General features: G+C 42.7%; 1 protein-coding gene across 5 annotated transcripts in view; it reads right to left on the bottom strand.

The window, feature by feature from the left end:
- GRK3 (G protein-coupled receptor kinase 3) overlaps window positions 1-24,482 on the bottom strand; it is a 377,292-nt gene that overhangs the window by 71,551 nt on the left and 281,259 nt on the right. The window lies entirely within an intron of this gene.

Here is a 24,482-nt window from a genome sequence, read left to right on the forward strand (position 1 = left end):
GCTCTGGGTTTAATTCAAATGCCATTCCAAACAACTGTTGGAGTTCCGAATGTATTTGAGACCAGTAAGAGCAAATACGTGGACAGAGCCAGACCATATGAAAGGAGTCAGCCCCAGGTTGCTGACATCTAAATATAATACACTTGTGTTGCTTGTAAGCTTACGGTGTTTCTTCAAAAATAGGGCCTCCCCGAAAAGAAGCCGTAGCTGTATACTGGTAGAAAATCGGACGCTATAAGAGTGTAGGGGGAGGTGTGCATTCTCTTACCCTTGTGGCTGCGCCCCCCTCCATTCACCTGTAAATGGCTGCAGTATCCTAAGATGGTCGGTGCCCTTTGACCTGGTCGCCACACATGCACTGTATGTTGGGCCGGCTCTGTGACCACGCCCCCTCTCATCATGTGCCAACGCTGATGCATCCCTGACGCACATTAATTATAATGTGAGTGGAGCGCGTATAGAGAGTGAGGCTTCAATCCTATTTCATTTATGTTTTCTCAAAATCCTCTCTACTCCCATTTCATTTAGTGATCAAAAATGTTAGCAAGAGTAAGCTGCCATTAGTCACTTAATTTATTAGACTTGCAGATGAGATAGGCAGGAAAGATGAGTGAAAACCGACTGCAACACTTTTGCTGTTGGATTACAAACTCCAGCACAGGTACACTTTATATTACATATAAAAATACTGTCTGCTGAAGGTTTTTAGCTTCTGATCAGAGATGGGCCTTAATCAGCAGTGTCAGATTACTCACATTGATAAGGCTGGCAGGTTTGCATAACGCATCATATCAACACACTATTAATGTACAGGTATACAACCACACACGAAAATAAAAACTGTATATTATACCTTCCCACATAGGACAGAATAAATTACAACCATAAGAAAAGTAAACAAAACAGCTTGTTCCTGCCTCTACAGAACTCAGAAAGCTGAAGTGCAGCACAGCACACTCCAGAAATGGCTGCCAGACCAGGCCAGATAAAAGCCCTCATCCCGAATGGGTTATGCTCATGCCTTCCTTTCTGTGCCGCGCTCTGATATGCAGTATGAATTTTTTATCGAGAGCTGTATGCGTCACTGTGTGGAGAAGGTGGCTCGATCTGTCATCAGACACACAGCTGTTCCCTCCCCCTGTACAAGGCTCTGCTTCAACATGCTAAATACATTTCTCTCACGCTCAAATCAGGGGAAAACCAGAGTGCAGTGGAAGAGGACTTCCATTATTTAGATTATTCTTTTACAAGATTAACTTGACAAGCAAGGTGACTATTGCCATTGACTGAGCTCCTATATTCAAAAGAAATGCCTTCCATTCAAACAAGTAAATCTGTTTAGGTGACCACAGTGTGCACAAAGCATTTTCTCTGCACAAGTACAAAGCAGTAAACAAGATTTCAAATGTATTTATCAGGAAAGTCACAGGACAGAGTCTAGTTAAGAGCTGAGCTAATGAAAAGGCAAATAGCAGCTTATTATATTGTACCACGCAGGCTACATGTGTACATGAGTAACGTTCTCATAGTGAGTAGCATGATCGATATGGGACAAGATTACTTTTGCAATCTTTCCTAAAGAAGCAAAGTGAAAAGATCAGTATCAGAAAAATATGGATTGTTCTATATATGGATATGATCTACCACAAATTGTATAAGGGGTACCATGTTTTTTTTAAAGCCTTATACACAATAGAGTGTTCTTGGCCAAGTGGCCAGTTGGACTTGCCTGACAGACCCGGAGCGCCGCTCGTATCCTCTTAGCCAAATGCACTGGTTTCCTCCTTACCCCCCCCTGCTGGAAGTCGCTTTGTCACGCGTAGCACCAATGTCCGCTATCGTCCACACTCCCCGATTCAATAGTTGTATAGTGCTTTGCCTTAACTCATTCCAATCCATTTTACAGATCACAAACATCCCTCCAGCACCTATTTTTTTCTACCGTGTGGGGGGGGGGGATGAGCATGGCAGTGAACCGGCATCAGCATTGCCGTTTTTGGGAGGGGGATGAATTGGGTCAATACCAGCTCACGCTCCGTAAACCCCCCACCCCCACCTTTTCACAGGTGTCAGCATAACTCTGTAGTGGTCAGCATGGTTATGGAGGGAATCAAGGTGTTGGACTTTGTCCGACACTTTCATCTGAAGGTGCTTAACCACCCTGGCGTTCTGATTAAATCGCCAGGGTGGCTGCGGGAGGGTTTTTTTTAAATAAAAAAAAAACTATTTCATGCAGCCAACTGAAAGTTGGCTGCATGAAAGCCCACTAGAGGGCGCTCCGGAGGCGATCTTCCGATCGCCTCTGGCGGCAAGAGATAACACGGAAGGCCGCAATGAGCGGCCCTCCGTGTTTCGCTTCCCTCGTCGCCATGGCGACGAGCGGAGTGACGTCATGGACGTCAGCCGACGTCTTGACGTCAGCCGCCTCCGATCCAGCCCTTAGCGCTGGCCGGAACTGTTTGTTCCGGCTACGCTGGGCTCGGGCGGCTGGGGGGACCCTCTTTCGCCGCTGCACGCGGCGGATCGCCGCGCTGCAGCGGCGATCAGGCAGCACACGCGGCTGGCAAAGTGCCGGCTGCGTGTGCTGCTTTTTATTTCGTGCAAATCGGCCCAGCAGGGCCTGAGCGGCAGCCTCTGGCGGTGTTGGACGAGCTGAGCTCGTCCAGACCGCTCAGCAGGTTAAGGTGTACTCACCTTAACCACTTAAGGACTGCTGTCATAAAACCCCTTAAAGAGAAACTCCAGTGAAAATAGTGTAATAAAAAAAGTGCTTCATTTTTACAATAATTATATATAAATGATTTAGTCAGTGTTTGCTCATTGTAAAATCTTTCCTCTCTCCGATTTACATTCTGACATTTATTACATGGTGACATTTTTACTGTGGGCATGTTATGTAGCTGCTCCTAGCTGTTTTGGCTGTTAGAGACAGCTGTAAACAGCTAATTCCTGTCTGTGAGCCTTGTTACATTGTAACAAACTGCAAAAAGTACAGCGGTCCTCAGAGCTTCTTGTGGGAGGGGTTTCAGCACAAAATCAGTCATACAGCGCCCCCTGATGGTCTGTTTATAAAAATCAATAGATTTCTCATGTAAAAGGGGGTATCAGCTACTGATTGGGATAAAGTTAAATTCTTGGTTGGAGTTTCTCTTTAAGGACCAGAGCCTTTTTTCCCATTCAGACCACTGCAGCTTTAACGGTTTATTGCTCGGTCATACAACCTACAACCTAAATGAATTTTACCTCCTTTTCTTGTCACTAATACAGCTTTCTTTTGGTGCTATTTGATTGCTGCTGCGATTTTTAGTTTTTATTATATTCATCAAAAAAGACATGAATTTTGTCAAAAAAATGACTTTTTTAACTTTCTGTGCTGACATTTTTCAAATAAAGTAAAATTTCCTATACATTTGAGCGCGAAAGTTATTCTGCTACATGTCTTTGATAAAAAAAAAAAACATTCAGTGTATATTTATTGGTTTGGGTAAAAGTTATAGCGCTTACAAACTATGGTGCAAAAAGTGAATTTTTCCATTCTGAAGCATCTCCGACTTTTCTGAGCACCTGTCATGTTTCATGAGGTGCTAAAATTCCAGGATAGTATGAATACCCCCCAAATGACCCCATTTGGAAAAGAAGACATCACAAAGTATTCACTGAGAGGCATGGTGAGTTCATAGAAGATTTTATTTTTTGTCACAAGTTAGTGGAAAATTACACTTTGTGACAAAAAAAAAAAAGTTTCCATTTCTTCTAACTTGCGACAAAAAAAAAGTGAAATCTGCCATGGACTCACTATGCTCCTCTCTGACTACCTTGAAGTGTCTACTTTCCAAAATGGGGTCATTTGTGGGGTGTGTTTACTGTCCTGGCATTTTGGGGGTGCTAAATTGTAAGCACCCCTGTAAAGCCTAAAGGTGCTCATTGGACTTAGGGCCCCTTAGCACAGTTAGGCTGCAAAAAAGTGTCACATGTGGTATTGCCGCACTCAGGAGAAGTAGTATAATGTGTTTTGGGGTGTATTTTTACACATACTCCGGCTGGGTGGGCGAAATATCTCTGTAAATGACAATTTTGATTTTTTTTCCACACAATTGTCCATTTACAGAGATATTTCTCCCACCCCAAAACACATTATACTACTTCTCCTGAGTACGGCGATACCATATGTGTGGCACTTTTTTGCACCCTAACTGCGCTAAGGGGCTCAAAGTCCAATGAGTACCTTTAATATTTCACAGGTCATTTTGCGACATTTGGTTTCAAGACTACTCCTCACGGTTTAGGGCCCCTAAAATGCCAGGGCAGTATAGGAACCCCACTAATGACCCCATTTTAGAAAGAAGACACCCCAAGGTATTCCGTTAGGAGTATGGTGAGTTCATAGAAGATTTTATTTTTTGTCACAAGTAAGCGGAAATTGATTTTAATTGTTTTTTTTTTTTTCACAAAGTGTCATTTTCCGCTAACTTGTGACAAAAAATCAAATCTTCTATGAACTCACCATACTCCTAACGGAATACCTTGGGGTGTCTTCTTTCTAAAATGGGGTCATTGGTGGGGTTCCTATACTGCCCTGGCATTTTAGGGGCCCTAAACCATGAGGATTAGTCTTGAAACCAAATGTCGCAAAATGACCTGTGAAATCCTAAAGGTACTCATTGGACTTTGGGCCCCTTAGCGCAGTTAGGGTTCAAAAAAGTGCCACACATGTGGTACCGCTGTACTCAGGAGAAGTAGTATAATGTGTTTTGTGGTGTATTTTTACACATACCCATGCTGGGTGGGAGAAATATCTCTGTAAATGACAATTTTTTTATTTTTTTTTTACACACAGTTGTCCATTTACAGAGAGATTCCCCCCCCCCCCCCCCCCCAGCATGGGTATGTGTAAAAATACACCCCAAAACACATTATACTACTCCTTCTGAGTACGGCGATACCACATGTGTGACACTTTTTTGCAACCTAGATGCGCTAAGGGGCCTAACGTCCTATTCACAGGTCATTTTGAGGCATTTGGATTCTAAACTACTCCTCACAGTTTAGGGCCCCTAAAATTCCAGGGCAGTATAGGAACCCCACAAGTGACCCCATTTTAGAAAGAAGACACCCCAAGGTATTCTGTTAGGAGTATGGTGAGTTCATAGAAGATTTTTTTTTGTCACAAGTTAGCGGAAATTGACACTTTGTGAAAAAAAACCCAATACAAATCAATTTCCGCTAACTTGTGACAAAAAATAAAATCTTCTATGAACTCGTCATACACTCGTCAGTATAATGTGTTTTGTGGTGTATTTTTACATATACCCATGCTGGGTGGGAGAAATATCTCTGTAAATGACACACAATTGTCCATTTACAGAGAGATTTCTCCCACCCAGCATGGGTATGTGTAAAAATACACCCCAAAACACATTATACTACTTCTCCTGAGTACGGCGATATCGCAGTTTAGGGCCCCTAAAATGCCAGGGCAGTATAGGAACCCCACAAGTGACCCCATTTTAGAAAGAAGACACCCCAAGGTATTCCGTTAGGTGTATGGTGAGTTCATAGAAGATCTTATTTTTTTGTCACAAGTTAGTGAAAAATGAAACTTTGTGAAAAAACAAAATCAATTTCCGCTAACTTTTGACAAAAAATAAAATCTTCTATGAACGCTTAATACACCTAACAGAATACCTTGGGGTGTCTTTTTTCTAAAAAGGGGTCACTTGTGGAGTTCCCTTTACTGCCCTGGCATTTTATGGGCCCAAAACCGCGAGTAGTCTGGAAACCAAATGTCTCAAAATGACTGTTCAGGGGTAGAAGCATCTGCAAATTTTGATGGCAGGTGGTCTATGAGGGGGCGAATTTTGTGGAACCGGTCATAAGCAGGGTGGCCTCTTAGATGACAGGTTGTATTGGGCCTGATCTGATGGATAGGAGTGCCTGGGGGGTGACAGGAGGTGATTGATGGGTGTCTCAGGGGGTGGTTAGAGGGGAAAATAGATGCAATCAGGGCACTGGGGAGGTGATCGGAAGGGGGTCTGAGGGTTTGGCCGAGTGATCAGGAGCCCACACGGGGCAAATTAGGGCCTGATTTGATGGGTAGGTGTGCCAGGGAGTGACAGGTGGTGATTGATGGGTGTCTCAAGGTGTGATTAGTGGGGGGAATAGATGCAAGCAATGCACTGGCGAGGTGATCAGGGCTGGGGTCTGAGGGCGTTCTGAGGGTGTGGCCGGGTGATTGGGTGCCCTAGGGGCAGATAGGGGTCTAATCTGATGGGTAGCAGTGACAGGTGGTGACAGGGGGTGATTGATGGGTAATTAGTGGATGTTTAGAGGAGAGAACAGATGTAAACAGTGCACTTGGGAGGTGATCTGACGTCGGGTCTGCAGGCGATCTAATGGTGTGGGTGGGTGATCAGATTGCCCGCAAGGGGCAGGTTAGGGGCTGATTGATGGGTGGCAGTGACAGGGAATGATTGATGGGTGGCAGTGACAGGGGGTGATTGATAGGTGATTGACAGGTGATTAGTGGGTTATTACAGGGAAGAACAGATGTAAATAATGCACTGGTGAATTGATAAGGGGGGGTCTGAGGGCAATCTGAGCGTGTGGGCGGGTGATTGGGTGCCCGCAAAGGGCAGATTAGGGTCTAATCTGATGGGTAACAGTGACAGGTGGTGATAGGGGGTAATTGATGGGTAATTAGTGGGTGTTTAGAGGAGAGAACAGATGTAAACAGTGCACTTGGGAGGTGATCTGACGTCGGGTCTGCACGCGATCTAATGGTGTGGGTGGGTGATCAGATTGCCCGCAAGGGGCAGGTTAGGGGCTGATTGATGGGTGGCAGTGACAGGGGGTGATTGATGGGTGATTGACAGGTGATCAGGGGGTATAGATGTATACAGTACACAGGGGGGGGGGGTCCTGGGGAGAATCTGAGGGGTGGGGGGGTGATCAGGAGTCCCCAGGGGGCAGTTTAGGGACTAAAAAAAAATAGCGTTGACAGATAGTGACAGGGAGTGATTGATGGGTGTTTAGGGGGGTGATTGGGTGCAAACAGTGGTCTGGGGGGTGGGCAGGGGTGTCTGAGGGGTGCTGTGGGCGATCAGGGGGCAGGGGGGGGATCAGTGTGCTTGGGTGCAGACTAGGGTGTGCTGCAGCCTGCCCTGGTGGTCCCTCGGACACTGGGACCACCAGGGCAGGAGGCAGCCTGTATAATACGCTTTGTATACAATACAAAGCGTATTATATGCTTTGTATGCGGCAGATCGGGGGTTAACATCCCGCCGGCGCTTCCGTATGGCCGGCGGAATGTCGTCACGGGTGGGCGGAGCCTAATGCCCGCGGATGCGATCCCCGGCCTGGAAGAGTCCCAGGACCCAACGCCAATGTGCGTTACGTGGTCCTGGGGCTGCCACTTTGCCACCGCCAATGTGCAGTGGGCGGTCGGCAAGTGGTTAAAGTGGAATATAACCCAGCATTTCATCTTTGCTCTAAAACTTTATTTACAGCATATTATATGCAACCAGCATTTTTTTTTACTAGACCAGCATTGGAAGGGTTAAACAGAGCTTGAAAGTTCAGTGTAGTGAAATGTGGACGCATCTGAACTTGTAGATTATGTTATCTTATGTTTACTTAAATGTATCAAGTGAGGAATGTGACACATTCTCTGACAGTGAAGAAGCACCTCAACACAGAGTCAAAGCATGTCTGCCTGAATGAATGAATAAAAACAGTTATTAATAAAATGTAAAGTCAGCTCACAAAGCAAAAAATTGCACTTTTGGGAACCTATAACTTCTAAATGAATAATAATACTTATGCACAAAAAGCAAATATGATAACCGTATGGCATATAAAAAGTAGGAAAACATGTTTTTATTGAATATTATGTCAGGGATTTAAACAGTTTTAAACCGGAACTCCAGAGACAAAGTAGAATGGTTACCCACTTTTACAGTAATCATCCTGGTTTCAGCATCAGACACTTCCCATATTGCTGTATACTAATATGTAACCCCACCGTCCCATTGATATTTAGCTTAGGGTGTTTATTATGCAGAATTCTCCTCCCAGAGAATTCTGGAAGACCAGGTGTTATTTCTGCTGGCTTTGGAACACAAAGTAAACAAATATTCTACAGCGATACACCTGAGACGGAGCCCAAATTACTTTAAAAACAGTGTCATTAGAATTACATCTTTCCCCGAGTCCATGGCAGCCAGGAGGGGGAATAGAAATGTATTCTGCTGGGACTTTTGCTGGAGCAGGGTGACTGGTTTCTAAGCTTTATCCTGCACCCAAATTTCCTGGCGCCGTTTTTGCATAATGCCCTGATCGGGCTACTGGAGGAGCTTTTACTGGGGGTACAAAATCAGGGGTATGAAATTCCATTACAAAAATATACATAACCTGTAAGGAAACCTAATACGAAAGTGTATTGTAAATGACCTGATGGTAAGGAAAGTGATCAGTTAAATAGTCTAAAATAGTCCAATAGCCATAGCTCAACCACTGCTTATCAAGTGTCAGAACGGCTAATAATTACATAGTGTTTTTTAGTCTCTCTCTCTGTTCTATAGTCACTTTAGTCATACCATGTCTTTCAACCACCTTTTTGCACCAACTGGCCCTTTTTGTGCTGATGGGCAGCTTGAATATAATGTTCATGAGCAATCAGTGCAAAAATCTAATTCAAACCATGCCAGGTGACTTAAATTATGCCCATTTCTATCCAGGAGCCTGTTCTGACTATTGTAGGTAAACAAGTTAGAGTAGACCATTTAATAGCCTTTCTGAATTTCTGTGTCTCACACGAAAAGCTAAATGCATTTTTCCCTTTCAATACAAGCTAATCATAACTGTGAAGGGATGCGAAAACCCACGGTGACACTCATCATTACAGCCCAAGAAATGACCAATTAAAAGCCGTTTTTGTGGGATGGTTGATAAATTAGACAATGTGATATCACATGAATTGATCAGACCTTTTGTTGCTGATAATTATCTGTGTATACATGCCACCCATGCTTTGCGATTCTCATCCAGCGGGGTCACGTACATACAATTATCCTACACGTAATGTGCAACACCTCTGCCTCTGCACAGAAGAAAGCCATTGTGAAGGCAAGATATGAGTGGCGGCTAATGCGCTCTACAGAAAACTTTAAATGGAACAAAAATGACTGCTGCTGGGCAAGTGCACAATAGGGAAGAATGAAGAATACACATTTGCCATCAGCGGGAATTGGTCTGGGGATCTAAGATCTCCTTTACACAGCAATTAGTTTTTATATGGCATATACTGCAGTACTAGCTAGAGCTAGGTACAATAGGTGAATGAGATGAAAATAATGCAATAACATCAGAGCCAAAGCATAAAATGGAATTTGAGGAAAAAGAAGAATGTTTAAAGTGGACCTGAACTCTTGCACAGGACACAAGGAAAATATAACAGAGATGCACCCTGTATGTATTTAAAGAGTTTAGCCTGTGTAATTCCCCCCTCATTTGTGCCTATGGCAGATAAGCCCATTTGAAAGTACAGAAGGTTAACAATATGTCTGCTTCCATGAATCAGGAAGTAGAAACTGTGCAGATGTATTTTAGGATTGGAACAGCTGTAACAAAGAAAGGGTTTTTGGTTTAAAGGTTATTATGCTGCTGTGTATCTTTTAGAGCAGAGAAGAGCTCGGAGTTTAGGTCTACTTTAAAGCGGTATAAAACACTGACGTAATATTCAATAAAAACTTGTTTTCCTACTTTTTATATGCCATATGGTTATCATATTTGCATTTGTACATAAGTATTATTATTCATTTAGAAATTACAAGTTCCCAAAAGTACAGTTTTTTGCTTTGAGAGCTGACTTTTCATTTTATTAATAACTGGTTTTATTCATTATGTATTGAAGGCAGAAATGCTTTGAGTGTCTGTCTGTGTCCAGGAGCTTCTCCACAGTCAGAGAATGTGTCACATTTCTCACTTGATACAATTAAGTAAACACAAGATAACATTATCTCCACTTTCGGATGCATCCAGATTTCTCTGCCCTGAACTTTTAAGTCCTGTGTGTAACCCTTTGAATGCTGTTCTAGTAAAAGAAAAAAAATGCTGGTTGTATATAATATGCTGTAAATAATTGTTTAGAGTAAAGAAGAAATGCTGGGTTTTATTCCGCTTTAAGATCTCTAATTGGGGCTGTACGGTGGTGTAATGCATGGTATATAAACATTATTATAGCATGTACCGCTCAATTAATGACTGCATTGGCCAAGTACCCTCTATTGTGGGTAACAATCTCAAGTACACCTTGATTGCATGTATATTTGTTTAGGTGGCCACTAACAATACAATTTGCTGAAGATCGTTTACAAACGATTTTTCGTATGAATGAACGTTTGCGTCCACTAATAGACAAATAACTCTCTTAGCCAATCCGATCAGAATAATAAAATTGAGCTAATTTGGGTATTAAAATAGAGCAGTGTTTTTCAACTGCTGTTCCGCGGCACACTAGTGTGCTGCGAGATGTTGCCTGGTGTGCCGTAAGGCAGGGGTCCCCAGCCACCGGGCCGCGGCAGGTCTGGCCTCTCGCTCCTCCCCTCCCCGCGGCCGCCGCTCCTGTTACCTTATCATGAGCGGGCGGCCGCTTGTCCGATTAGATTCCCCCGTAGCCGCTCTCCTCAGTGGCATCTCCTATTACAGCAATGCGCTCGGCAGCTGCTGTGATGAGCAGGAAGCGGTACAGCGGTTCCCATGGTAACGGCGATGCATATCGCCGCTACAGGAAGCCGAGGGGCACTACCTACCCATACTAGGAATCTATACTAGGCACTATACTAGCTATACTGGGCACTATACTAGGGCACTACCTACCTATACTGGGCACTATACTAGCTATACTGGGCACTATACTAGCTATACTGGGCACTACCTACCTATACTGAGCACTTTACTGGCAATACTGGGGCACTACCTACCCATACTGGGCACTATACTGGGGCACTACCTATCCATACTGGGACTATGTTAGCTATACTGGTCATTATACTAGCTATACTGGGGCACTATACTAGCTATACTGGGGCACTATACTAGCTATACTGTGGTAACTATACTAGCCATACTGGAGCAACTAAACTTCCTATACTGGGGCAACTACGCTAGCTATGCAGCCGCACTACCCCCCCCCCCCCCCCTCGCCGTTCTCCGGAGAAAAATTTGGTCAAAAAGTGGTCCCTAGGCCGGAAAAGTTTGGGGGCCACTTTCATTTGTAATTTTCGAAAAGAGCAATTGATTGCTAAAAACAACAATATTGCCTTGCAAGAGTAGATCCTCCATTTTGTCTCCATTATACGGACAGTAAGTGGAGAGTGGTGACTCACAGGAGGAGTGAGTACTGGTTATTGAGGGACATTAAGACTAAGGAAGTAAAGAGATCTCAGTCTGCGCAAGAGAAGTGCGCCATCTACGTATCTCTCCAGCGGCTGCTGGAGAGATACGTAAATAGCGCACTTCACTTGCATCAGACTGGCCGCGACTGGAGGAAGTTACGGGACCCGGGACCGGCACAGGAGAAGGCTGAGGACAGTGGCGTGGGATCGATCCGTGCAGATGGGGCTGGAGGAAGCCCCAGGTGTGTATAACAATGTTCTATTAAGTCAGCTCTGGTACACTTTAAACAATTCCAGTTGCCTGGTAGTACTGCTGATTATTCTGGGTGCAGCAGTGTCCGATCTAGTCAGATTTTTTTGTCAGAAAATTTCTTATCTGGATGCTTGCTCAGGGTCCATAGCCCCATCTACACTATGGGACATTGCAGCGATCCGGCGGCTCGATTAGCCGCCGGATCGCCTCTTCCGCGTGCCCGCCGCGTCCCCACTCACCGCGCCGCATTCGATTCCCCGCTCGTGCCCGCTCGTCCCCGCCGGCGCCGCTTATCTTCCGCTCGATTCCCTGCCATTGTCCCCTCGCGGGGAGCGAGCAGGGAATCGGCGGTGCGGAGATCCGTCCTGTCGGATCTTATCAATCGAGCCGCATCAGCGGCTCGATTGATAAGGAGATTCGCGGCCACATCTACTCGTGTATGACTAAAAGAATTAGAGGCAGTAGAGGCCAGCAGGACAGCCATGCAATTTGCATTGTTTAAAGGAAATAAATATGGCAGCCTGCATTTACTGCTCTCGCTTCAGGTTCCCTTGAAGAACTGACTGGCACTTGCCTACTAGATTATTTTAGTTTATTAATACATTATTATAATTAATAGCATAGATCACTTGACAGTTGAGTAAGTACTCATACTGTGTTTTGCAGTTACCTGGGTCAGACAGTGGCATTTACAATGGCAAAAATAAAATGTGTGCATTTAAAGGAAGCCTAAACCAATGTGTTCCAGTGAATAAATGTCAATATATTTCATTTATAAGTATAGCAGACACTTACTGTAGTGTCTGCACTTTCGATTTTGCCCCATCCTAGGTTTCGCCCTCCGTTGTACCCCCTAGGCATTTCTCATCAACTGGCCAGTCGATGAGCCTGTCACTCACTGTCTTTTGTCGAGACCTTCCTGGGTCTGTGCACTGATGGTTCACCTCTCTTTGCCGGGACACACGCGCGGCTTGTTTTCTAGCGCGTGGTCGTCACCTTTCACGTCACGTGTGCGCACGCACACGTGATTAACTAGCAGTGACAGTCTATGGCCATCCATGCAAGCATCATTCTGCCCAGCCCCTGCTCAATTTTACACATGCGCACGCTGTTGCTACCACGGCCGCCGCGCCTGTCATCAAGACACTCGTGCACTGAAGTTGAACAGTGCATGAGCAAGGAAAGGGGTAGTCACGCTCTGCCAACGGCTCTGCGAAGCAAAGCAGAGCAGATGCAGCGCCATATTGACAGAGCCATGAAAAACAAAACCTCAGCCATATAGCTGAAAATGACAACTGGGAGCGGCAAAAAACATGCCAAATAGGATTGAAAAATGATTTACAATTTGAAAAAGGTAATTAGTTCAATTAGGTCATTTTGGTTTAGCTTTCCTTTAAATGCATTAGGAAGATGATGAAAATATACATTACAAAGCTTTTCACATTCATACTATTACTAATAGCAACTGATCTTATATTTTTTTCCTTAATAAGGATCCAAAGTGTGCACTATTGGAGAAAATCTGATTGCAATTGGACAGTTTGATTACTTAGATCATGGGAATTGCCTAGTTATGTTAAGTGAAGCACGTATTCTGACAGGATAGAACATTCTCTCTGTACGCTTTAGTAAATCCTAATGATTTTCCATACAAACATAATTTGTGATAGATTACCTGGTGCTGTTCTGCTGTGTGTACAAGCAGATGGTAAGGAACAGGACTATTGAACATCCATATAGTTGTTTAAACACAATCTCTTAACACAGAACATGAACACACATAGCAAACAGATTATGGCTATTTTGCAGGTCAGAAACTTGCCAGATATGTCAATCTACCTGTATTATGGTTCTTAAACTTAAAGGCAGACAGCACAGACATATTTCTTGAAATATAAAGTATATTTATCAGGAACACTGAGTAAAAACCAGGGCTGTGGAGTCAGAGTTGGAGCACTTTTTGGGTACCTGGAGTCGGTAGTCTCATAAACTGAGGAGTCGGATAATTTTTGTACCGACTCCACAGTCCTGATAAAAACGTTTAACAAAAGCTGTCTATCTGAATTATACCACCATATACCCAAAGCCATAGGACTATAGCCATGTTATTGATGTTATTACGCTTGAGGCATTATTATTATTATTTATATAGCGCCAACATCTTCCGCAGCACTGTACAGAGTATATTGTCTTGTCACTTAACTGTCCCTCAGGGGCTCACAATCTAATCCCTAACATAGTCCTATGTTTTATGTATGTATTGTGTAGTGTATGTACTGTAATCTAGGGCCAATTTCAGGGGAAGCCAATTTTTGGGATGTGGGAGGAAACCCGAGTACCCGGAGGAAACCCACGCACGCGGGGAGAACATACAAACTCCTTGCAGATGTTGACCTGGCTGGGATTCGAACCGGGGACCCAGCGTTGCAAGACAAGAGCGCTAACCACTACGCCACCGTGCTGCCCATATAAAGAAAGCAGAGCTGCTTATCTGTCTCTGAAAGCTACATTTTTTCCTTTAGTGGTATTATTTAGAAATAGCAATTTGAGGGGATTCAGGGTAGGCAAGCAGGAACCAAACAGTTCAACTGACTCATTTTGGGCATTGTTAATGTAGGCACACGCCTAGGGTACCGCCTACTTGGAAGGTTAGTAGGGTTGGAGGGAAAAAAACATACCAAGTCCATTATATTATATAGAAATATTACAAAAAATAAAGTTGAGGACAGTATGCAATACCTTTTTTGTTTGTTTGCATTAACTGTAGTTGCTTTTTGGAGGATTAGCTTTCCAACATACTCCTTTGACCAGATTCTCCTGAGTATATGGATTCATCTTTCAAAACGTAATGGAACAATACATTCTGTCTTAGCTACAAAAAAAGAAGCACAACTACACAGTAGCCATATTCAGTGTCCTTTTACAGTATGCTGAAGCGTGTTCTTCTCTGTAATTTCTGCCATGTTTTCCCAATATAACCCCAATGCAGTAAATCTGGAAAAGAAAAAATACAGATCCAGAGGGCCAGACTAGGTGTATTACCCCAAACACCAAGTAATAGGGTGCCTGTAATTGTCAATCCCAATACAGTAAGTTTGACTATGAGCATTGCATCAGAATGTCTTACAAAGCAGACTGTAGGGCTGAGTCCAAACTACACAGTGCAAGTGCCGTGGACTGAGACAGCGCCTACGCTGTTAACCCCCCCCCCCCCCCCCCATGGATCAGACATGCCCATTGCATTGTATATGTCATAATTGTGTTGTTGTTGTTGTTGTGACAGGTGTGATTTCTGTCCGATGTCTAGAACAATCATGCTGGTAGTGAGTTTGTGTTCCGTAACACAATGGACACAGAAAGGACACATAGGCACGTGTATAAACATATTCTATGGATAACATAGAATCCACCGGCATGTCTGTTAAGAAAAAATTCCACCTCAGCATCTGCCTCCGGCCCATCCCTGTCTATTTTAGGGGCCTAAACATTTTTGGTGAAGATTTTGTGGAAGTTTTTTATATACACCACACCGCTGTTACGATAACAAGGTCTTTATAGTTATGCCACTAGTGGGTACTCATGTAGCTGTTAAACTACTGAGTTGCTTAGGTGTTTAAATATATCCTGAACCCTGCCTCAAAACGACTCCACAGCCTCATTGGATGCCTTTTTGGATGTTAACAGCAGCTGTGTATAATATTTCTATATAATATGGTATATTTGTCCCCTCCAACCCTACTAACCTTCCAAGTAGGCGGTACCCTAGGCATGTGCCTACATTACCAATGTCCAAAAAGCTCTGAGTCAGTTGAACTGTTTGGTTCCTGCTTACCTACCCTGTATTCCCTTAAAATTGCTAATTCTAAATTCTAAATAATACCACTAAAGAAAAAAAATGTAGCTTTCAGAGACAGATAAGCAGCTCTACTTTCTTTATATGCACTGTAATGGCTTTATGTTCTATCTTGATGCTATTCAAGAACTGTGAGTCTTAGGTGGCATTAGTGAGGCGGGGCTTCTCCATTAATAGCGTTGGCCAAGAGGTCAGTCAAGGTAGAACAGCATGATGTAGAAGACACACCTTATAGAGAGGCATCAGCAGGAAGTACTGCTTCCCTTATGAAAGAAAACAAAATCAGATTCTCTTTAGAAGAAAATAAATCTTCATTCACTATATCAGTATAGCAACATCTGGAGCTATTTTCAATGTGATACACAGAGATATGGGTTTATGCGTGGAGTTCAAAAATGCAGAACACAACACACCTATACTGATCTACATAACTGGGTTTCCCCCAACATTCCATCTAGCTGTACCAAATGAAAGCACAAATACCAAACTCAAAGTGGTTTGCAGCCGGAGTGAGCACTGCATCATTGCATGGTATCACTTTGAAAGATGAGACATAAACAAAGCATGAATACTCTATTCACATGAAGAAGTGCGAATTGACCTTTGTACTAAGGTCAACCACAGTGGTTATATCTGTAAGGCAGGGATGCCCAACTCCAGTCCTCAAGGTGCTCGGTCCTCACACATTTTTGGCACTGCTCAATTTAATTGATGGGACTGAATGGGGTGGTTCAACAAGTAGAACACATTTGCTATTTCTCTGCCCATCCTAAACACTAACATGGGCATAGCCCACAAAGACTGGAGTTGGACATCCCTGCTGTAAGGCAATAGGGCTGATTTGCAAAGACAGGTCCAAACAAAAGTGTATAACTGAGGCTAGTTCACAGAGCAGCTGATCAGTATCCAGGCCAGTTACTCTTGGGAACCAAAGAGTAACTAGCCTACTTTGCTGCGCTTTTCCTTGCACCTTTGTAAAGTAGTACTATGTAACACTAGGAAGACCAAAAGTAACAACTTTGGGAAAAAAAATCTACATAACTCTAAAACACAACATGCAGAGCTAGTTAGACATGGAACAGATGTCAGTATTTTACTTCTAAACGTTTCATGTAAATATTCCCCTGCGGATGATATCTTGTAGTCTGCAGCCTTTGGTAGGCCCAGATTACCTCAGCAGCCTGAGGTGCATTGACTCAACATCTGCCACTATGTTTTCCTGCTGCAGAGCTCTTGGTAAGAGTCTCTACATACCATAACTCCTGAGCATTAGTTTCAATTTACACAAAGTATGTTTATTCATATTCATCACTGAACACATGGAGCACTTCTTTAAGGGTTACTAGAAATAATGTTTGAAGTTGTAATACCCAATGCACAAAAGATTACCCAGTCTACAATTGAACCATATGATTAATGTTACTCTTATAACACAAAGTGCAGCCAAATTTGTAGATGTGCTATGGCTTACAACGCATCAACTGCTAACAGAAGGAAGAGCTGATGAGCACTGTACAGCTAGTTTGATTTACAGAGATTCATAGAAGGATCATTTTAAAGCGGAAGGAAACTCAGCATTTTTTCTTTACTCTAAAAAAATATTTACAGCATTTTTTAAGCATTTTTTTTTACTACAACAGCATTCAAAGGGTTACACACAGGACTTGAAAGTTCAGTGCAGAGAAATCTGGACGCATCCGAAAATGGAGAGAATGTTATCTTGTGTTTACTTAATTGTATCAAGTGAGGAGTGTGACATTCTCTGACTGTGGAGAAGCTCCTGGGCACAGACAGAGAGTCAAAGCATGTCTGCCTTCAATACATAATGAATAAAACCAGTTATTAATAAAATGCAAAGTCAGCTCTCAAAGCAAAAAAATGTACTTTTGGGAATGTATAATTTCTAAATGAATAATAATACTTATGCACAAATGCAAATATGATAACTGTATGGCATATAAAACGTAGGAAAACATGTTTTTATTGAATATTATGTCAGGGCTTTATACCGCTTTAAGCTCATCAACATGAAAGGCAGCAAGTGTAAGTGTTTGGGAAAATAATGCTATTTTCTGCAATTTAATTATGAAACAATACTAAGTACATGAACGTTTAACAGGCAGTATAAGTACATAAATAAGTCTTGCCAGCACCAGCTGTACACAACCACCATCCTCATCACCCTCAGCATTTTGGGAAACAAATGCATCTGCACTTTTGTTTTGCCGATTGGGGTTGCTGCATAACCCACCATGATTCCCTGGTGGAGAGTGAAGCAGTGCACCTCCATTTAGCAAAAGATACATTTGGTGTGACAGGTGGTGAAAGAGAGGGGGGGTACTGACTGTGCTTCCCTATCTATTGGAAGTCACCTACAGCCTTACTTGCCCTCATCTGCCTCCCCTCACTCACTTTTACCCTTCCCTACATTTATAGCCTTCCATTCCTCCCACTCTCACTTACAGCAGCAGCTGCTCACCTAACCTCCATAGCGGATGGAACTCTGTGGCTGGCAAGAGACCAGATTCCCAGTCATCTTCAATGCTGCCACCTGTTATCCGTACAAAGCATGCTGCATTACAAATTAAAGTCACCAGGTGGCAGCAGCAAGAATGGCTGTAGATGGATCTGCTTCTTTCCAGCATCCTGCAGAGTTCAGTGATGCCACTCTCAGAGTTCTATGCACTCAAATGGGCACGGCAGTGGGCTACGGACCATGGGTTGCATTACAGAGAGGGATTTAGGGTAGCAGGAGGACCAAGAGACAAAACTGGCTAAGTGATTAGCACTCTCACCTTGCAGCACTAGAGTGCCTGGTTTAAATCTGAGTCAGAACGTGTATGGAGTTGTGTGAACTTTCAGTTCAGTTTGGTCCTGTGACCCCTCCCCATAAAACTATATATTGGGGATCTCCATTGCCATGTGCACACCTTGCATTATTTATGTGTAATCCCCTGTGAGCTTTCATAACCAACCACACCCACCCCTAGCACAGTCATAGCATATACGGTACCTAGGCAAATTGCATATATTCAGAGAGTTAAGGCAGTAGCTAGTTGGAAGGGGGTTGTTTTTAATTTTATGTTCACCCCCATTTAGTTGACTCTTGGGCTTTTGGCATTCTTCCCTTTAGAAAGATGTACAAAGCATTAGCATTTTTGCACAGAGTAGGACTCACCGTATTGGGGACACTTTGGCACAGTGGGTGAGCTTAAGCACTTGTACTAATGCGGTGAAGTGTGAACAAGCTGCAGCCCTTTGAGATATATGTTTTTTGGTTGTTTTCAATGTGCTTTAAAAATGTTTAAACTACTTATAACAGTTTATGCAATACGCTAACATTTGACAACAAAAAAGTGTAATAAAAAAAGCTGTATTTTGTACATGAGGACACTTTGTATACCTGAAACATTGTAACTCATGTCGTTTGTAAGCAGGGGAGTGTGAATGTATATACGTAATTAATAGATTCCAGTCAACGTGTAGGAGGAGCATTAGACATCCAGTTAGTGATATAAATTAGTCAAAGTGTTCTGTACAGTACTGCAGAAAATGAGTTGCTCTATGTAAATGTGTAAAATGTGCATAACGCTGCCCATTCCTATGAAATAAGCAATAAATCCATTTTTACTTGTGGAAGGAATGATAGGTGTATGTTTCTGTGTTCAGAGCACAGTCATGTACTGCAGCCTCCGCTGTAACTGAGTGAAAGCCCTCTCACTGTATTTTGGTCCAGACACACATCAGACATGGAAGCAGCGCACAAGAGGCTGCTCAAAGCTACAAAAGGGTCAAGAGCTTAAAAAGGTCAAGATATTACTTTTCATGGTTACGTCTGCAGGCCTACAAGGGTTTGCTAATTATTTTCTTTAGAATTATACAAGATCATATTAATAACACTGAGTACTGGGAGAAGATGGCTTTCAATGGTTACTTAGTATATCTATTTTAGAGAGCAAGCCCCAATAAATTTAACAGCCAATTATTTACACTGTTAGAAGTCTACAGGTTTGGACCTGGTAGCAGTTTAACCATTGGGAAGTCTAATGAAATCATTACTTAGAGCCTTACACGGAAATAGAAATGATTGATGAAATGCTGATTTTGCGAGCTTGTAGCAAATTTGTTACAAACTGGATTTAGCGTGGAAATTCGCCAATCAAAACTCAGCAGGTGCTGCACTTGATTGGCTCGTTCCAAAGCTGCCTGAAATTTGAAACAAATATGTAATAATATAAAAAAAAATAGAATTTCATTGATCATCTCTATAAGCCAATAAAGACACTTTTCAAAAGCGCTAGCGTAGTGAAACCCTATGGGCCCGTTCTTACTTGGGCGATTTGCGCTAATCGCCACAAATCGCCCCAAAACGGGTCGCCTGCACCATTTTCAGGCGATTTACCGGCGATCCCATTTCAGTGCTATAGAGGCGCTAAACGTGATAGCGGCAAAATCGCCACACTGTTCAGTGATTTTTCCACGTGAAATCACAGAAAAATCACTCCTGCAAAACGCCGGAAAAAATCTCCGGCGTTTTGGGTTCCTAAGTGTGAATGGGGCCTCGGGCCCCTTTTCAATTCACTTTTTTTCCTTAGTTTTCTTCTAGGTTATATTTCGTATCGTATTAATAACATGCTTTTTAAGCAACCAGCATGTAAGAACAATTTTAAATTGCAGAGTGCTGCAATTAAAAATTATCTCCTAGTAGAAAACGTAAAGAAAAAGTGAGTTGAATAAGGGCCCAAAATTTTGACAGCACAGATATACATTTAATATTCTTATTGGCGTTTCTGCTTAAAAATGTGATCGTTAGGCGATACTTTGGTAGGTGTTTCGTAGGAAAGGGGGTGTGATATCAGGGCCTTGGCCCTGATGGTTTCTGGCCTGTGGACCTGATTGCATTGTGGGAAATAATGGCCACCTCCAACTGCCAAGCACACAGTATCTTCCGCTTTATATACAGAAACAAAATCTTTCAGCCTACCACATTGTTAGTGGGTTTGTTAAAGCAGTAGGATCAGCCATACAATTCCAGAGAAAAAAACACATATATAAGTAGATAAATACTTAATCTACTTAAATAACACATGTATTGTACGGTCCACTTTTTGATTTCAGTGAATGTTCTATAGTGAATGATGAGAATTCTGTTCCTGGTGGGGTCCATGTCTTTTGCCCACAGTAAAGGCTAACTCGTGATGTCATTTCTGCCCTTTACTTTTTTCTTGTCTCCTCCAATCACTGAGTCACCTCAGCCTTGCTTGTAAACACAAGTGAGTAGGGGATTAGGTTTCAGATAAGCAGCAGACAGGGAAATAAAGGGAAGAGGAGGAATATATTATACTGTAGATAAAAAGAACCCCCAGCATGCAATTCTTTGGCACTGACTTCTAAAGAGCTAGTGCTCCTAAGGTATATGATAACTCCAAATCATAGCAGCAGAAAACGTTTTGAAAGTTTTGAATGCAGGATTAGCATCTTTATCACTTAATACACTCAGACCAGTTGCTGTTGAAATTTGATTTTTATGGTGACGATACCGCTTTAACAGATAAGGGCAGTTGGTATGGTCTGGTTTTTTTTTCCTTGTTTACCACTAGTAAAGACGATGACCTGCAAGCTTATAATAAGTCAAATATCAATTAATTCCTGATCTACTTTGTATTTTTTTTAACTTCTCACTATGCAACATATTGATTTTTCCCCCTACGATCATCTTTCGGTAAAGATCCTCATTAAGGAAGAAGATTAATGATGACCATAGAGAGAAGATAATCAAGAATACCAACATGTTCCAAATGCATATCAAACAAAGTTTGGAATTTAGCAGCTGTGCTCCATTGTGCAATTTTAAACTGGGGTTCTGAGAACTCTTTAATAGCTCTCAGAGTTTCCTTCTTACAAGCTTTGTTCCAATGTCAGACCACTGACTGGAAGATACCCCTCACAGATTTGTATGTTAGTTTATTGTGTTCTGACTAGATTCTACATGGACTGAATTTTTTTTTCTATGCAGGTTAGAAATTAAACTATGACTTCATTACTTTTTAAAGGGAAGGTTCAAGGAGGGTGGCTAAAAAATAAAAATCAATATCCACTTACCTGGGGCTTCCTCCAGCCCGTGGCAGGCAGGAGGTGCCCTCGCCGCCGCTCCGCAGGCTCCCGGTGGTCTCCGGTGGCCGACCCGACCTGGCCAGGCCGGCTGCCAGGTCGGGCTTTTCTGCGCTCCAAGGCCCGGCACTTCTGCGTCCCATGCCGGCGCGCTGACGTCATCGGACGTCCGCCGGGCTGTACTGCGCAGGCGCAGTACTACTGCGCCTGCGCAGTACAGCCCGGAGGACGTCTGATGACGTCAGCGCGCCGGCGTGGGACGCAAAAGTGCCGGGCCTTGGAGCGCAGAAGAGCCCAACCTGGCAGCCAGCCTGGCCAGGTCGGGTCGGCCACCGGGAGCCTGCGGAGCGGCGGCGAGGGCACCTCCTGCCTGCCACGGGCTGGAGGAAGCCCTAGGTAAGTGGAAATTAATTTTTATTTTTTAGCCACCCTCCCTGAACCTTCCCTTTAAAGAACATATAACTGGATGTTCTTTTCTATTAGCCTGGAGTTGTTCTTTACATTAACAAGCGGCTCTATTTCAGACTCGTACATGTATTTGTATTCTCGTACTGTATAAAGAAAAGTGATACATTGTCAGCTAGGTAGTGGCCAGAGAGCGATGGCTCTATGAACACGGCTTCTGAAATTAGCTGTCACCAAAAGCTCTTTTTTTCCTATTCAAACATAATTTCCAGAGGCATCAATTATTCATGGCAGGCTTAGATCTTTCATTTGTGAGAAAGGCTTTCTACCCTCAGCAATATGAAAACACACAATGTATGTCACAAGTGGCTGTTTAAAAGTGTTTGCTTAATAAGCTGAACATCTGTCAGACCTATATTAACAATATTGGATACCGAGGTGAGAAAGAGGAAGTAAGCAAACACCATTGTGTTTCTTTATGTGTTGACACTTGGCACATTCTCTTTTGCTGGTCAGTGTGGTGCATGTTTATTACATTATGGCTTCATGTGCTATTGCCTTTATTTTCTCATTAACTTAAAGGTCGCTATAATGAATACATATTACATGTTTTATCTAGGAAGGACATTGGCATACGTATGATCTTATACTTACCGTAATTCATCCTAGTTTCAAGTAAGGCCCTTTCTTTAGAATTGGCTTCCCTTTTGGATTTTGGAACTGGAATTAAATCTTTGCAGTGGAAAGCCCCTTGTTTTTTGCATTTTTGTTTGTGTGTGCCAATAATAGAAAGAGCTAGGGGTTATTATATGTGTTGTCTCTGTGTTGCAATATCTACATTGTGATATACTGACAATGAATAAAAAACACCATATCGGTAATGCAGCAGTCTGGACATCAGAACTTCAGCTCTGAAGAATGACTGGTGTAATGATATAGAGATGGGCCCTGAGCCCAAAACACGTAGTGTGAAAGGTGAGTACTAGTTAAAATATGGTGTCAGTAAGGGGGGCTAGTGTTAGAGGATAAGGCTCTGCCTGTTCAGTAAGCCAGCACTAATTCAGTAGGAGACCTTTGGCAAGTCTCCCTTACACTGCTACTGCCAATAGAGCGCGACCCTAGTGGCTGCTGCTCTGCTCTGGCGCTTTGAGTCCGCAAGGAGAAAAGCGCAATATAAATGTTATTTGTCTTGTCTTTGTCTAACACTGGAATTATTGGACATGATTAGAAGACCAGGGCTAAGAAGCAGGAGAATGGCTTTGTCAGGAAAGGCAGGTGACAATTAAAGTGAAGCTGAATTGAGAGGGATATGGAAGCTGACCTATTTTATTTACTTTTAAATAAAACCAGATGCCTGGCTGTCCTGCTGATTCTCTGCCTCTAATGCTTTTAGCCACAGACCCTGAACCTCCGATCGGAGGTTTCGAACTGAAGTCTGACTGGATTAGCTGCACGCTTGTTTCAGGTGTGTGATCCATTCAAAGAGATCAGAAGGACTCCCAAGACAACTGGCATTGTTTAGAATGAAATAAATATGGTAGCCTCCATATACGTCTCAGTTCAGGTGCCCTCCAAGTGACAGGGGCCATGAAATCTAAGAAAAAAAATGGGGACATCCCTTAATGTTTTTTATTACTTCATAGAAACCATCCAAAAAGCCAAAGTTTCGGTACCACACGGTCCCTTTCTCAAGGCAAGGCCTGCTCAAGGCAAGTATCTGTCTGCCGCTTAAAAGTACCAGAACATAAATACCTCAACCGAGTGCATTCACCGAAGTGATGTCATGCCAGGTCTTTAAAAGACAGAAATGGTTAAGGCCATTATTCAACCTCCCTCCTTAACTAGCCCTCTAGAAGCCATTTTGTTAAATGCCTCAGTCCTGAGGGACAACAACTATTGATGATGTTGCACAACCTAATGGTGCCCATACATGGTACAATAAAAACTTAAAATGTTCCCCTTTATTCAACCAAAACGATCAAATCAAATTAAAGTTTAAAAGATCCTTTTTTCGATCAAGAAAAAATTATCGATTAAGCTGTTTTTTCAATAAAAATCCAATTGGACATGTTAGAAACATCTTTATATTCTATCTAACGGAATAATCAAACAAAATTATCTAACAGAAAAAAAATGAAAAAATTGTACCATATATGGGCATCGTAAGGAATACTTGAGATGACAGGGTGATATCCATGTACACAGGGTTTTAAAAATCTGATTTGTACTGAACTAGCATCACAAGAAAGACAGCAGTGCTGGCAAAAAAAAAATACTATGACAGGAGTTTGAGAAGTTGGATATTTCCCAAATTCTGATTAAGAAACAGGACAGAGTGATTGAATAATGTATCTCAAGCCAGATCAATAAAATAGCTATTTGTTGATTATATGTAAAGGTGTACCAGACTATTAGTGGAATTAAATAAAAATAAACATGTAGCAAAATCTGTAACAGTGTAAACATA

The sequence above is a fragment of the Hyperolius riggenbachi genome, chromosome 1, assembly GCF_040937935.1.
Source record: "Hyperolius riggenbachi isolate aHypRig1 chromosome 1, aHypRig1.pri, whole genome shotgun sequence".
Lineage (NCBI taxonomy): Eukaryota > Metazoa > Chordata > Amphibia > Anura > Hyperoliidae > Hyperolius > Hyperolius riggenbachi.